General features: G+C 38.8%; 1 protein-coding gene across 2 annotated transcripts in view; it reads right to left on the bottom strand.

Moving 5' to 3' along the window:
• LOC123931083 (caspase recruitment domain-containing protein 8-like) overlaps window positions 1-14,144 on the bottom strand; it is a 45,035-nt gene extending 30,891 nt beyond the window's left edge. The window contains exon 1 of one of the 2 annotated variants that reach the window (XM_045987813.1): window positions 14,033-14,144. The gene's annotated coding sequence lies outside the window, so the exon portion shown is untranslated. Of the gene's footprint in view, window positions 1-534; window positions 574-14,032 lie in introns of those variants that run through there. The other variant, XM_045987815.1, reaches the window with a different exon arrangement.
• Between the last annotated feature and the right edge of the window lie 16 nt (window positions 14,145-14,160).

Below are 14,160 nucleotides of genomic sequence, written 5' to 3' on the forward strand. Positions count from 1 at the left end.
CCAGAGAGGTTCCGAGCAGAGATCGCCAACTGAGATTTTCCCGCTGACCTGGGATGGGAATGTCTGGGTTTTCTGGATGCCAGAGCTCCAGGCTAGCGCCTATGAGCACCTATCCCAAGGGAGGGTGTGGAGCGCGCGCGTTTCAGGATTGCCATCTGGCCAGGCTCCCAGCCCCTCACGGGAGCCAGAGCCCACTCGTTCTTGGCGCGCTGGTGTTCAGGCACACTGGCGGCTCAGGGACGGAGACCTGATTTCTCCGCTGCACTCTCTCTGGCTCAGTGCCAGGGGAGGCTGTCCTGGGTCGCGGGACTTAAGTACCTGTCCCTAACCGCCCAGGTTCCCACTATTACCTTCCGAGATCCTTTGCTCTTTGTTTTTTGAGTGCTTTCAACCAGACTCCAAGTTAATGCTGGTCCCCAGACACACAGAGCACTCTCGTGTTGGGGTATTACTTTCCAATCGGTCACCTCTGGTGGCTCCCTCCCCCTTTTGTTTATCTTCCGATATCAGTCCGATGCTCCCAGTCTGCTTTACCTGCCACTGGCGTCTTCTGCTCCTGTAGAGATCCAGACGTGTATAATTCTGATCTCAGGCTGATTTCATGGGTGGTCGGAGTTCTTTGGTAGGTAATCAGCTCACTTTAGGGTACAGGTTGAAACGGTGCCTCCTCCTACTTCCCCGCCATCTTGACCAACTCTTTCTTTTTTAAAGATTTTATTTATTTATTTGAAAGACAGAGATCGCAAACAGGCAGAGAGGCAGGCAGAGAGAGAGGAAGGGATGCAGGCTTCCTGCTGAGCAGAGAGCCCGATGTGGGACTCCATCCCAGGACCCTGGGATCATGACCTGAGCAGAAGGCAAAGGCTTTAATCCACTGAACCACCCAGGTGCCCCAAGCTTGTGACTCTTGATCTCTGGGTCATGAGTTCAAGCCCCATGCTGGGTGCAGGGATTAATTAATTAAATAAATCAGTCTCTTTTTTAAAATTAAAATATATATAATATTTTGATATCATGGCTTGACTGACTTCGTCAAGCAGCCTCAGTTTTCTTATATGTAAAATGGCAATAAAAGCAATCCAAATTTCAGCATGGCTAGGATCTTGATGTCATTGTCCTAAGTAATTCTTGTCTCTCTCTCTCTCTCTCTCTCTCTCTCTCTCTCTTTTTTTTTTTTTTTTTTGGTACATTTAGGTAATCTCTGTACCCAACATGGAACTCAAACTCACAACTCTGAGATTGAGAGTCAGGGGCTCCATCAACTAAACCAGCCAATCACCCCAATGCCCATCTTTCTTTTCTCTCAAACTACGCACAGCTTCAGCAGCTTTAGTTTTGATTCCTTTTATGTGCTAGTAATAATAATACATTGATTGTAACCATGTTTTCTTTGCAGATGAAAACTTTCTAACACACAAGTTATTTAAGTAGAATGCACTTATTGTAAAGTGTATTTAGATCATCACCATATTTTTCTCAAGTGCCTATTTGCTCTATGACAACTTATTTTATGTTATTTATTTGTTTACTTAATTGAGAGAGAGAGAGAGAGAGGAGAGAAGAAAGAAAGGACATGAACAGGGAGAATGGCAGAGGGAAAGGGAGAGAGACAAGAAGACACCTCGCTGAGTTCAGGGCCTAATTCAGGTCATGATTGCAGGACCCTGAGATCATGACCTGAGCAGAAGTCAGATGCGCAACCGACTGAGCCATCCAGGTTATTGCTTTATGGCAACTTTAAAGTTTATTTGAAAGTCATGTAAAGTGAAATTCCACCTGGGGAAAGAACCTGAGAATCTGCAACAGGCCCCTCTTCCAGAAGACCAGCAGGAACTTGTAGCTAATACCAAATTTACCAATCATAGAGAAATGTAAAACTCCAGCTCTTGGGGAAAGAAGTATGCATCATTCATGTTTTTTTTCCTATTATTTTTTAGTCTTTCAGTTTTATATTTTACTTTCCTTTTCAGCTATTTTCTTATTGTCTCAGTTATTTTTTAAAGTTTCTTTAATTTTCATTTTTACACTTATGTTTTATATATTTTTTCCCTTTTTGTTTCCTTTCATTGTATTCAACTTCATATAAATATATATATGTATATATACATATATAAATATACATATATATTAGTTTTTCTTTCTTTCCTATTTTCAAATTGAGTTTTTCCTAACAAACAGACCAAAATACACCCAGGATCTACTTTATGGTTCTCCTCTGTTCAACTTCTTCTTTGATTTTATTCTCATTTTTATTTGTTTCTTTTCTTTTTTGTTTCTGTCCTCTTCTGATTTGTGTAGTGTATATTTTTCTGGTGTCATTGTTGCTATTTTTGTGTTTTCCCTCTCTTTCATCTGTTCTTCTGGACATAAGAACAAGACAGAGGAATTCACCCCAAAAAGGAGAACAAGTGGCAGTACTCACTGCCAGAGATTTAAGAATATGGATATAAGTACAATGTCTGAACTAGAATTCAAGACAATGATTATAAAGATACTAGCTGGGCTTGAAAAAAACATAGAAGACACTACAGAATCCCTTTCTGGAGAAATAAAAGAATTAGAATCTAATCAGGTAAAAATCAAAAAGGCTTCTACTGAGATTCAATAAAAAAGTGGGGGCATTAACTGCCAGGATAAATGAGGCCATGGAGAGAGTCAGTGATATAGAAGACAAAATGATAGAGAATAAGGAGGCTGAGAAAAAGAGAGATGAACAACTGTTGGATCACAAGGAGAGGATCTGAGAGATCAGTGATACCATAGAGCAAAAAAATAATAGAATAATTGGGGTCCCAGAGGAAGAGGAAAGGGTGGCAGAAAGTTTATTTGGACAAATTATAACTGAGAACTTCCATAATCTGTGGAAGGAAACAGGCATTCAAGTCCAAGAGGCACAGAGAACCCCCCTCAAAATCAATACAAATAGATCAACACCTTGATATACAATAGTGAAGCTTGCAAGATTCAGAGACAAAGAGAAAATCCTAAAAGCAGCTCAGGACAAGAGGTCCATGACCTACAAGGATAGAAAGAAGGCTGGCAGAAGACCTGTCCACAGAGATCTGGCAGGCCAGAAAGGACTAGCACAATATATTCAAGGTGCTAAATGAGAAAAATATGCAGCCAAGATACTATATCAGAAAAGAAGAAATAAAGAGCTTCTAGGACAAAAAGAAACTAAAAGAATTTGTGATCACTAACCAGCCCTGCAAGAAATATTAAAGGGGGGGTCCTTTAAGTGAAGAGAGAGCCCCAAAGTACCAAGGACCAGAAAGGAACACAGACAATATACAGGTATAATGACTTGGCAGGAAGTAAAATGGTACTAAATTCATATCTTTCAGTAGTTACACTGGATGTAAATGAGCTAAATCCTCCAATCAAAAGACACAGGGTATCAGATTGGATTAGAAAATACCCTTCAATACGCTGTCTACAGGAGACTCATTTAAGACCCAAAGGCACCACCAGATTGAAAGTGAGGGGGTGGAGAACAATTTATCTTGCTAATGGACATCAAAACAAAGCTGGAGTAACAACTCATATCCAAAAAATTATATTTTATTTTTTTAAGATTTTATTTATTTATTTGACAGAGAGAGATCACAAGTAGACTGACAGAGAGAGAGGAGGAAGCAGGCTCCCTGCCAAGCAGAGAGTCTGATCCAGGACTCAATCCCAGGACCCTGAGATCATGACCTGAGCTGAAGGGAGTGGTTTAACCCACTAAGCCACCCAGGTGTCCTGTCCGATAAATTATATTTTAAACCAAAGACTGTAATAAGAGATGAAGATGGACACTAAATCATGATTAAAGGGTCTTAAAAGATCTAACAATCATAGATATTTATGCCCCTAACTTGGGAACAGCCAATTACATAAACCAATCAATAACAAAATTTAAGAAACACATTGATAATCTTACAATGATAGTAGGAGAATTTAACATGCCACTCACAACAATGGACAGATCATCTAAGCAGAAGATCAACAAGGAAAAAAGGGCTTTGAATGACACACTAGACCAGATGGATTTCACAGATATATTCAGAGCATTTTATCCTAAAGCAACAGAATACACATTCTTCTCTAGTGCATAGGAAATATTCTCCAGAATAGATCACATACTGGATCACAAATCAAGTCTCAACTAGTACCAAAAGACTGGGATTATTCCCCATATATTCTCAGACCACAGTGCTTTAAAACTTGAACTCAATCACAAGAGAAAAATTGGAAGGAACACAAATACATGGGGGTTAAAGAGCATCCCACCAAAGAATGAATGGGTCAACAAGGAGATTAAAGAAGAATTTTTTAAATTCCTGGGAGCATATAAAAATGAAAACACAACTCTTCAAAATCTTTGGGATGCAGCAAAGGCAGTCCTAACAGGGAAGTATATAGCAATACCAGCCTTTCTCAAGAAACAAGAAAAGTCTCAAATGCACAACCTCACCTTACACCTAAAGGGGCTGGAGAAAGAACAGAAAATAAAGCCTAAATCCAGCAGGGGAAGAGAATTAATAAAGATTAGAGCAGAAATCAATGAAATAGACACCAAAAGAATAGTAGAACTATCAGTGAAACTAGGAACTGATTCTCTGAAAGAATTAATGAGATGAAAACCCCCTGGGCAGACATATCAAAAAGAAAATGGAAATGACCCAAATAAATAAAATCATACATGAGAGAGGAGAGATCACAACCAACACTGAAGAAATACAAACCAGTATAAGAACATATGAGCAACTATATGCCAACAAATTAGGCACTCTGGAAGAAAGGGATGCCTTCCTAGAAATGTATAAACTACCAAAACTGAAGCCAGAAGAAATTAAAAAAAAAAAAAACTGAACAGAAGCTGTTTCAAAAAATAGAAATGAAAGGAAAACTTCTAAACTCTTTCTATGAGGCCAACATTACCTTGATCCCAAAACCAGGTAAAGACCCCACCAAAGAGGAGAATTACAAACCAGTATCCCTGGCAAGCATGGGTGCAAAAATGTCTCACCAAGATACTACCATACCAATAGGATCCAACAATACATTAAAAGGATTCTTTACCAAGGTCAAGTAAAACTTATCCCTGGGCTGCAAGGGTAGTTCGACATCCACAAATCAATCAGTGTGATACACTACATTAGTAAAAGGACAAGAAGCATATGATCCTCTCAATTGATGCAGAAAAAGTATTTGGCAAAATACAGTATACTTTCTTGATTAAAACTCTCTGCAGTGCAGGGATAGAGGGAACATACCTCAATGTTCTAAAAAGCCATATACAACAAGGCCATAGTGAATGTCATTCTCAATGGGGAAAAACAGAACTTTTCCCCTAAGTTCTGGAACATGGCAGGGATGTTCACTATCACCATTGATGTTCAACATACTATTAGAATTCCTAGGCTCAGCAATCAGAAAACAAAAAGAAAATGCATCCAAATCAGCAAAGAAGAAGTCAAACTTTCACTCTTTACAGATGACATGATACTCTATGTGGAAAGCCCAAAAGACTCCACCAAAAATTGCTAGGACTGATTCAGGAATTCAGCAAAGTGGCAGGAAATAAAATTGATACACAGAAATCAGTTGCATTTCTATACACAAACAATGAGACAGGAGAAAGAGAAATTAAAGAGTAGATCCCATTTACAATTGCACCCCAAACCCTGAGATACCTAGGAACAAACCTAACCAAAGAGGTAAAGGATCTGTACTCTGAAAGCTATAGAATACTTATGAAAGAAATTAAGGAAGACACAAAGAAATGGAAAAACATTCCATGCTCACAGATTGATAGAAATGTCTATTCTATCCAGAGCAATCTACACATTCAATGCAATCCCGATCAAAATACCATCAGCATTTCCACAGAGCTGGAACAAATAATCTTTAAATTTGTATGGAACCAGAAAGACCCTGAATATCCAAAGGAATATTGACAAAGAAAACCAAAGCTGGCGGCATCACAACTCGAGACTTCAAGCTATATTACAAAGCTGAATCATCCAGATGGGGTGGGTCTGGCCCAAAAATAGACACATAGATCAATGGAACAGAATAGAGAACCCAGAAATGGACCCTCAATTCTACGGCCAACTAATCTTCAACAAACCAGGAAAGAAGGTCCAATGGAAAAAAGACAGTGTCTTCAACAAATGGTGTTGGGAAAATTGGACAGCTTCATGCAGAAGAATGAAACTGGACCACTTTCTTACACAATACACAAAAATAAACTCAAAATGGATGAGAGACCAAAATGTGAGACAAGAATCCATCAAAATCTTAGAGAACACAGGCAGCAATCTCTGTGACCTCATCCACACCAACTTCTTGCTAGGCATATCTCCGAAGCCAAGGGAAACAAAGGCAAAAATGAATGATTGGGACTCCATCAAGATCAAAAGCTTTTGCATAGCAAAGGAAACAGTCAACAAACCCAAAAGACAGCCAACAGAATGGGAGAAGATATTTGCAAATGTTTTATCAGATAAAGGTCTAGTATCCAAAATCTATAGAGAACTTATCAAACTCAACCCTCAAACAAGAAATCCAGCCAAAAAATGGGTGGAAGACATGAGCAGACATTTCTTCAAAGACATAGAAATAGGCAACAGACACATGAAAAAATGCTCAACATCACTCTGCATCAGGGAAATACAAATCAAAACCACAAGGAGTTACCTCCTCAGACCTGTCAGAATGGCTAAAATGAATAGGTCAGGAAACAACAAGTGTTGGTGAGGAGGCAAATATAGTGATCCAAAGGGGTACCACACCCCCCAATATTTATAGCAGCCATGTCCACAATAGCCAGACTGTAGAAGGAGCCTACATGTCCATTGACAGATGAATGGATAAAGAAGATGTGGTATATATATATATATATACAATGGAATACAACTCAGCCATCAAAAAAAAAATGAAATCTTGCCATTCGCAATGATGTGGCTAGAACTAGAGGTATTATGCAAAGTGAAATAAGTCAATCAGAGAAAGACAATTATCATATGATTTCACTCATATGTGGAATTTAGGAAACCAAACAGAGGATAATGGTGGGAGGAAGGGAAAAATAAAGTAAGACAAAACCAGAGAGGGAGAGAATCAGAAGAAACTCTTGACTCCAGAAAACAAACTGAAGATTGCTGGAGGGGAGTTGCGGGGAGGATGGAGTAACTGGGTGATGGACAATAAGGAGGGCATGTGATGTAATGAGCACTGGGTGTTTTATAAGACTAATGAATCATGGAACTCTACCTCTGAAACTAATAATACACTATATGTTAATTAATTGCATTTAAATTAGAGTGTCGAATATAGAGTGCCATCATTAGGTTGGCCAGTGACAAGGGTGACGAAGGACTGGACTGAGAATAGAGCAACACAGTGAGTAAAGCAACATTTCCTTTTATTCCAAGAAAATATTACATGTGTTTGTTGCCTTGTGCTTTCTGTTATTATTAGGGGTAAATAAAATGAAACCTTTATTTTTCCCAATCTGACTTTCATTGTACATTAGTTGGACAGTATCATGTGTGTGTCACTACTGATATATTCTGATATGTTTCTACCATATAGTTTCTGATTTCTATTTTGCTTTCTTATTTTAGGATTCTTTCTTAACCTTTCGTGGTTTAAGTTAGATTGAGAATGTTTTCTTGTTCCATTTTTTTTCTCTCTCTTTCCTGGTTTTGAAATAATCATTTTATCTATTTTTTATGATGACTTGAAAATTTTAGTGCACAATTTTTTTAAATAAAGCTTTCATTTTTTAAAAGTAAGCTCAACACCCAATGTGTGGCTTGAACTCATGGCCCTGATATCCAGCATCACAGGCTGTAATGACTGAGCCAGCCACAAGTCCCAATACCCAATTTATATTATTTTATTTTATATATATTTTTATTATCTTTATTTTATTTGGGGGGGATGAGGAGAGTGAGAATCTCAAGCAGACTCTGCACCTAGCGGGGAGCTCAGCCGAGGTCTCCATCCCACAACCCTGAGATCATGACCTAAGCTGAAATCCAGAGTCAGCAGCTTGACTGACTAATGCACCTAGGTATGACTGTCATGTTTTAAGGAGAGAGCCCTCCAGACCCTAGACCCCCACCTTCAATCCCAACAAAAAGCAGGACCCCAGGCCCATGGTGTCTCTCTGATAATGAGTATGTCCTGCTTTCACCCCCTAACTGAGCATGCCACAAGACTGTTACCTACTGTCCTTCAGACCTTCTTCTCTACAGCCCACGTGCCCAGATTTCTCAGGACAACTCCTTCCACCAAACAGTAGCTGCTCACCTGCAGTGTACAAGGACTTCAGAAAACCCTGGTTAATACAAGGCTCTAATTCTTTAGGCAACAGCCCCAGCCCTGTGACTCTAAGGTATTCATTCTATTTTTTTTTTTTTTATCAGAGGCATCACAAGTGGCTCTCAATCTTGTTGATGGAAGCTGCCTCTGAGGAGACTTCACCTTGCTCAAGATTATCGATCCTGTCAGGTTACAAAATTTTCCGTTCTGTATCCTTGTTCACTCTCAACTGTTTTTATTCAGTGAACACACTGTGTTTCCTTCGTGTCTATATTACCAAGGACTGCGGAAGTTCCTGCGAGGATGTATCCAGGCATGTATTTTATAAGTCAAATTTCAAACTTAAAAGTGTGTTTCTACTTCAAATTAGGATATAAAAAGTCACAAATTACCATTTCTCCCACTAGGACAATAATGCAGAGAGAGAAGCTCTGGAATGAGGACTCAGTAATATGAACTCCTCTGTGAAAGCTCAACCTAGGTATACATAGATCTGGCCCTATTTAGGATCCTGAGAACTTTGAGAAGTGAGGTACTGGGAGGACTTTGGCCCAATCCATTGATAAATATATACGATAGACCTGAATAACACTCTAAAAGCTTTGAAATTATAAAATAGAAAAAGATTTCAGGGACACCTGGCTGGCTCAGTTGGTGGACAATGTGACCTGTACCTAAAAAAATCTTTAGAAAAAAATCCACATTCTTCATTGCACATAAAAAAGACCCAGTGTCTCGTAAGATAACATTCAAATGTCCAGGATACAAACCAAATTTATTCAAAATATGAGGACGAGCCACAAAAGTCTCCACTCGCATGGAAAATAACAATCAATAGACATCAGATAATGAGATGACACAGATTTTGGGATTACCTGACAAAGACGTTACAGGAAATGCTCTAAAACTGTTCTAACAAGCAACCGCAAACACACTTGCACAATAGGAAAATATGTGCAAAATAGAATATATGACATGAAAATGTGGAAATAGCATAGAGATGGAAAATGGAAAATAGAGAGGGAAAAGAGATAGAAAATAGAGCAACCAAATTCTAGAACTGAAAAATAAAAAAAACTAAAAATTAAAATTCAGAGAATGGACTCACTAGAAGAACACAGATGACAGATGACAGAAAAAATGAACTTGAAAAGAAATCAGTAAGTTTGGGGTTCCGGGATGGCTAGGTCAACTGGGCAACTGACTCTGGATTTCTACTCAGGTCATGATCTCAGGGTCGTGGGATCCCAAGTCAGGCTCAGCACTCAAGCATGGAATCTGCTTGAGATTCTCTCTCTCCCTCTCCCTCAATATCTCCCCCACTCATGCTCACTCTCTCTCTAAATAAATAAGTGAATAAAATAAATCTTTTTTTAATAAAAGAAATCTTTAAAGAATTTTTTAAAAGGAATCAAAAAGTGTTATGCAATCAGAACAATGGGAAGAGGAAACAATAGGAAAATAATGAAATCTCAGAGAACTATGAGGCAACAACAAAAATCTAACATTCATACCATCAGAATCCCAGAAGGAGAAGAGAAAAAAAAAGCAGATTGAAAAAAATATACTTAGGGGCACCTAGGTAGCTCAGTCAGTTAGGTGTCTAACTCTTGATTTCAGCTGAGGTCTGTGTCTCAGTATCATGAGTTGAAGCCAAGCCCCATGTTGGGGTCCACATTGGGGAGGCGTGTACTTCACAAAAAAAAATGTGTCCCTGTGTGTATATATATATTTCTATATATTCAATATACATATTTAAAGAAATATTTGTGACCTTTCAAGTCTGGTGAAAAAACATAAGCCAACAAATTTAAGAAACTGAATGAATTTCAAATGAAATTCATGTGTCTGTTGGCCATCTGGATGTCTTCTTTGCAGAAATGTCTGTTCATGTCCTCTGCCCATTTCTTGATTGGATTCAAATGAATTTCAAATTTCAATTTCATACCCAGATCTACCATAATATAATTGCTGAATACTAAATACAAAGAAAACAAATCTTGAAAACAGACAGAAAAATGATACATTACATGTAGGGAAACAATTTGGATGACTGCAGATTCCTCATTATGAACCACGGGAACAAGAAATAAATAAATGAACTGTCTCCACAACCAGCAAAAATAGCTTTCAGGAATGAAAGTAACATAAAGACATCTTCAGATGAGGGAAAATTAAGTGAATCCACAGTCAGGAGATCTGCATTAAAAAAATTGTGGGCGTGCCTGGTTGGTTCAGTCAGTAGAGCCTGCAAGTCTTGACATCAGGGTTGAAAGTTGCACCCCATTTTTTCTTGTGTCTGATAGCCATTTGTATGTCTTCATTAGAAAAGTGTCTGTTCATATCTTCTGCCCATTTTTTGATATGATTATCTGTTTTGTGTGTGTTGAGTTTGAGGAGTTCTTTATAGATCCTGGATATCAACCTTTTGTCTGTACTGTCATTTGCAAATATCGTCTCCCATTCCATGGGTTGCCTTTTTGTTTTGTTGACTGTTTCCTTTGCTGTGCAGAAGGTTTTGATCTTGATTAAGTCCCAAAAGTTCATTTTCGCTTTTGTTTCCTTTGCCTTTGGAGACATATCTTGAAAGAAGTTGCTGTGGCTGATAGCGAAGAGGTTACTGCCTATGTTCTCCTCTAGGATTCTGATGGATTCCTGTCTCACATTGAGGCCTTTTATCCATTTCGAGTTTATCTTTGTGTACAGTGTAAGAGAATGGTCGAGTTTCATTCTTCTACATATAGCTGTCCAGTTTCCAGCACCATTATTGAAGAGACTGTCTTTTTTCCACTGTATGTTTTTTCCTGTTTTGTCGAAGATTATTTCACCATAGAGTTGAGGGTCCATATCTGGGCTCTCTACTCTGTTCCACTGGTCTATGTGTCTGTTTTTATGCCAGTGCCATGCTGTCTTGGTGATCACAGCTTTGTAGTAAATCTTGAAATCAGGTAACATGATGCATCCAGTTTTGTTTTTCTTTTTCAACATTTCCTTAGCAATTCGGGGTCTCTTCTGATTCCATACAAATTTTAGGATTATTTGCTCCAGCTCTTTGAAAAATACGGGTGGAATTTTGATCGGAATGGCATTAAAAGTATAGATTGCTCTAGGCAGTATAGACATTTTAACAATGTTTATTCTTCCGATCCAAGAGCATGGAATGGTCTTCCATCTTTTTGTGTCTTCTTCAATTTCTTTCATGAGGGTCCTGTAGTTCCTCGAGTACAGATCCTTTACCTCTTTGGTTAGGTTTATTCCTAGGTATCTTATGGTTCTTGGTGCTATAGTAAATGAAATCGATTCTCTAATTTCCCTTTCTGTGTTTTCATTGTTAGTGTATAAGAAAGCAACTGATTTCTGTACATTGATTTTGTATCCTGCCACATTACTGAATTACTGTATGAGTTCTAGTAGTTTGGGGGTAGAGTCTTTTGGATTTTCCATATAAAGTATCATGTCATCTACGAAGAGAGAGAGTTTGACTTCTTCCTTGCCAATTTGGATACCTTTTATTTCTCTTTGTTGTCTGATTGCTGTTGCTAGGACTTCTAATACTATGTTGAACAAAAGTGGTGAGAGTGGGCATCCTTGTCGTGTTCCTGATCCAAACGGGAAGGCTGCAAGCTTTTTCCCATTGAGGATGATATTTGCTGTTGGTCTTTCATAGATAGATTTTATGAAGTTCAGGAATGTTATCTCTATCCCTATACTTTGAAGCGTTTTAATCAGGAACGGATGCTGGATTTTGTCAAATGCTTTTTCTGCATCAATTGAGAGGACCATGTGGTTCTTCTCTCTTCTCTTATTGATTTGTTCTATCACATTGATTGATTTGTGAATATTGAATGGCTATCAGACACATGAAAAAAAATGCTCATCATCACTAGCCATCAGGGAGATTCAAATTAAAACCACATTGAGATAGAATGGCCAAATTTAGCAAGACAGGAAACAACATGTGTTGGAGAGGATGTGGGGAAAGGGGAACCCTCTTACACTGTTGGTGGGAATGCATGTTGGTGCAGCCACTTTGGAGAACAGTGTGGAGATTCCTCAAGAAATTAAAAATAGAGCTTCCCTATGACCCTGCAATTGCACTGCTGGATATTTACCCCCAAAGATACAGATGTAGTGAAAAGAAGGGCCATCTGTACCCCAATGTTTATAGCAGCAATGGCCATGGTCGCCAAATTATGGAAAGAACCAAGATGCCCTTCAACGGATGAATGGATAAGGAAGATGTGGTCCATATACACGATGGAGTATTATGCCTCCATCAGAAAGGGTGAATACCCAACTTTTGTATCAACATGGATGGGACTGGAAGAGATTATGCTGAGTGAAATAAGCCAAGCAGAGAGAGTCAAGTATCATATGGTTTCACTTATTTGTGGAGCATAACAAATGATATGGAGGACATTGGGAGATGGAGAGGAGAAGGAAATTGAGGTAAATTGGAAGGGGGAGATGAACCATGAGAGACTATGGACTCTGAAAAGGAACCTGAAGGTTTTGAAGGGGCGGAGGGTGGGAGGTTGGGGGAACCAGGTGGTGGGTAATAGGGAGGGCATGTATTGCATAGAGCACTGGGTGTTGTGCAAAAACAATAAATACTGTTATGCTGAAAAAATAAATAAATAATAAAAAAGAACGTTGCACCCCACTTTGGATGTAGAAATTGCTAACAAAAATAAGGAAGTTAAAAAAAAAAGGCATCACCAAAGGAAATTCAATGAAATTAGGAATACCAGGATTACAGGAGGATCCACAAAAATGGTATATATCAGGGCATGTATCATCGATGATACTCCTTATGGGTCCTTAAGACATACTCAGCAATTGAAAGTGAAAAACAGGGGCATCTGGATGTCTCAGCTGGTTAATCATCCGACTCTTGATTTCAGCGCAGGTCATGATCTCAGAGTCAAGAGATCGAGCCCTGCCTTGGGTTCCATGCTCAGCACAGAGTCTGGTTGACATTCTCGCTCCTTCTCCTTCTCTCTCCTCTCTCCACACCCCCATGCTCTCTCTGTATCTCTTTCTAAAATAAATAAATAAAATCTTTCTTAAAAAAAGAGGGTAAAAAACATTAAAACATTTTTCTGATTAAGACCTTATTATATACAGAGATAATATTGAAAACAACTGGGTCATAAAGTGTACCATGGTCAAAACGGTGCTAAGGTTTCTAGATTCCACTTTAATTAGCACACTATGGATACGAGGACCAATGCATTCCGGATGTATCTTTTCATCTCTAACACAATCACTAAAAAATACACAACCACTTTGCCAAAGAAAACAAAATAGATAAATTAAGGTGGAATACTAAAAACTCTTTAAATAAGCCCTTAAAAAGCCAAAAAGGAAAGATGGGTATGCAAAACAAGAGAGAATAAACAGAAAACAAATACTAAAACGGCTGACTTAGGCTAACTCCTAACCTTTCAAGAATTCTGTTAAATGTAAATAGATGAACATACCACTTAACGATTTTCAAAATGGGTTAAAAAAACAAAAGCCAACTGACCCAACTCTAGGCTGTCTTCCACAAACTCACTTCAAATACAAGGAGATATCTAGGCTCACAGTCAGAGGATAGCATTACTTATGTCACGCAAACACTGGTCCAAAGGCACCTGGGATGCATATAAAATGGCAGGGTCCAATGCCAGAACCCCAATGGCAGGCTCTGCCTATTTCTGTGACATACCTGCCAGGAGGGCCTCTCTCACAACCAGCTGGATGCTCCTCCTTTTCCCCCATGCTGCTTCTGTGGACACCATTCATCCATACTCCGCCTCTGTAACCCACGGAGCTGTTCCATGAAGTTGTGTGTCC

This window comes from Meles meles, chromosome 19, assembly GCF_922984935.1.
Source record: "Meles meles chromosome 19, mMelMel3.1 paternal haplotype, whole genome shotgun sequence".
NCBI classification, from domain to species: domain Eukaryota; kingdom Metazoa; phylum Chordata; class Mammalia; order Carnivora; family Mustelidae; genus Meles; species Meles meles.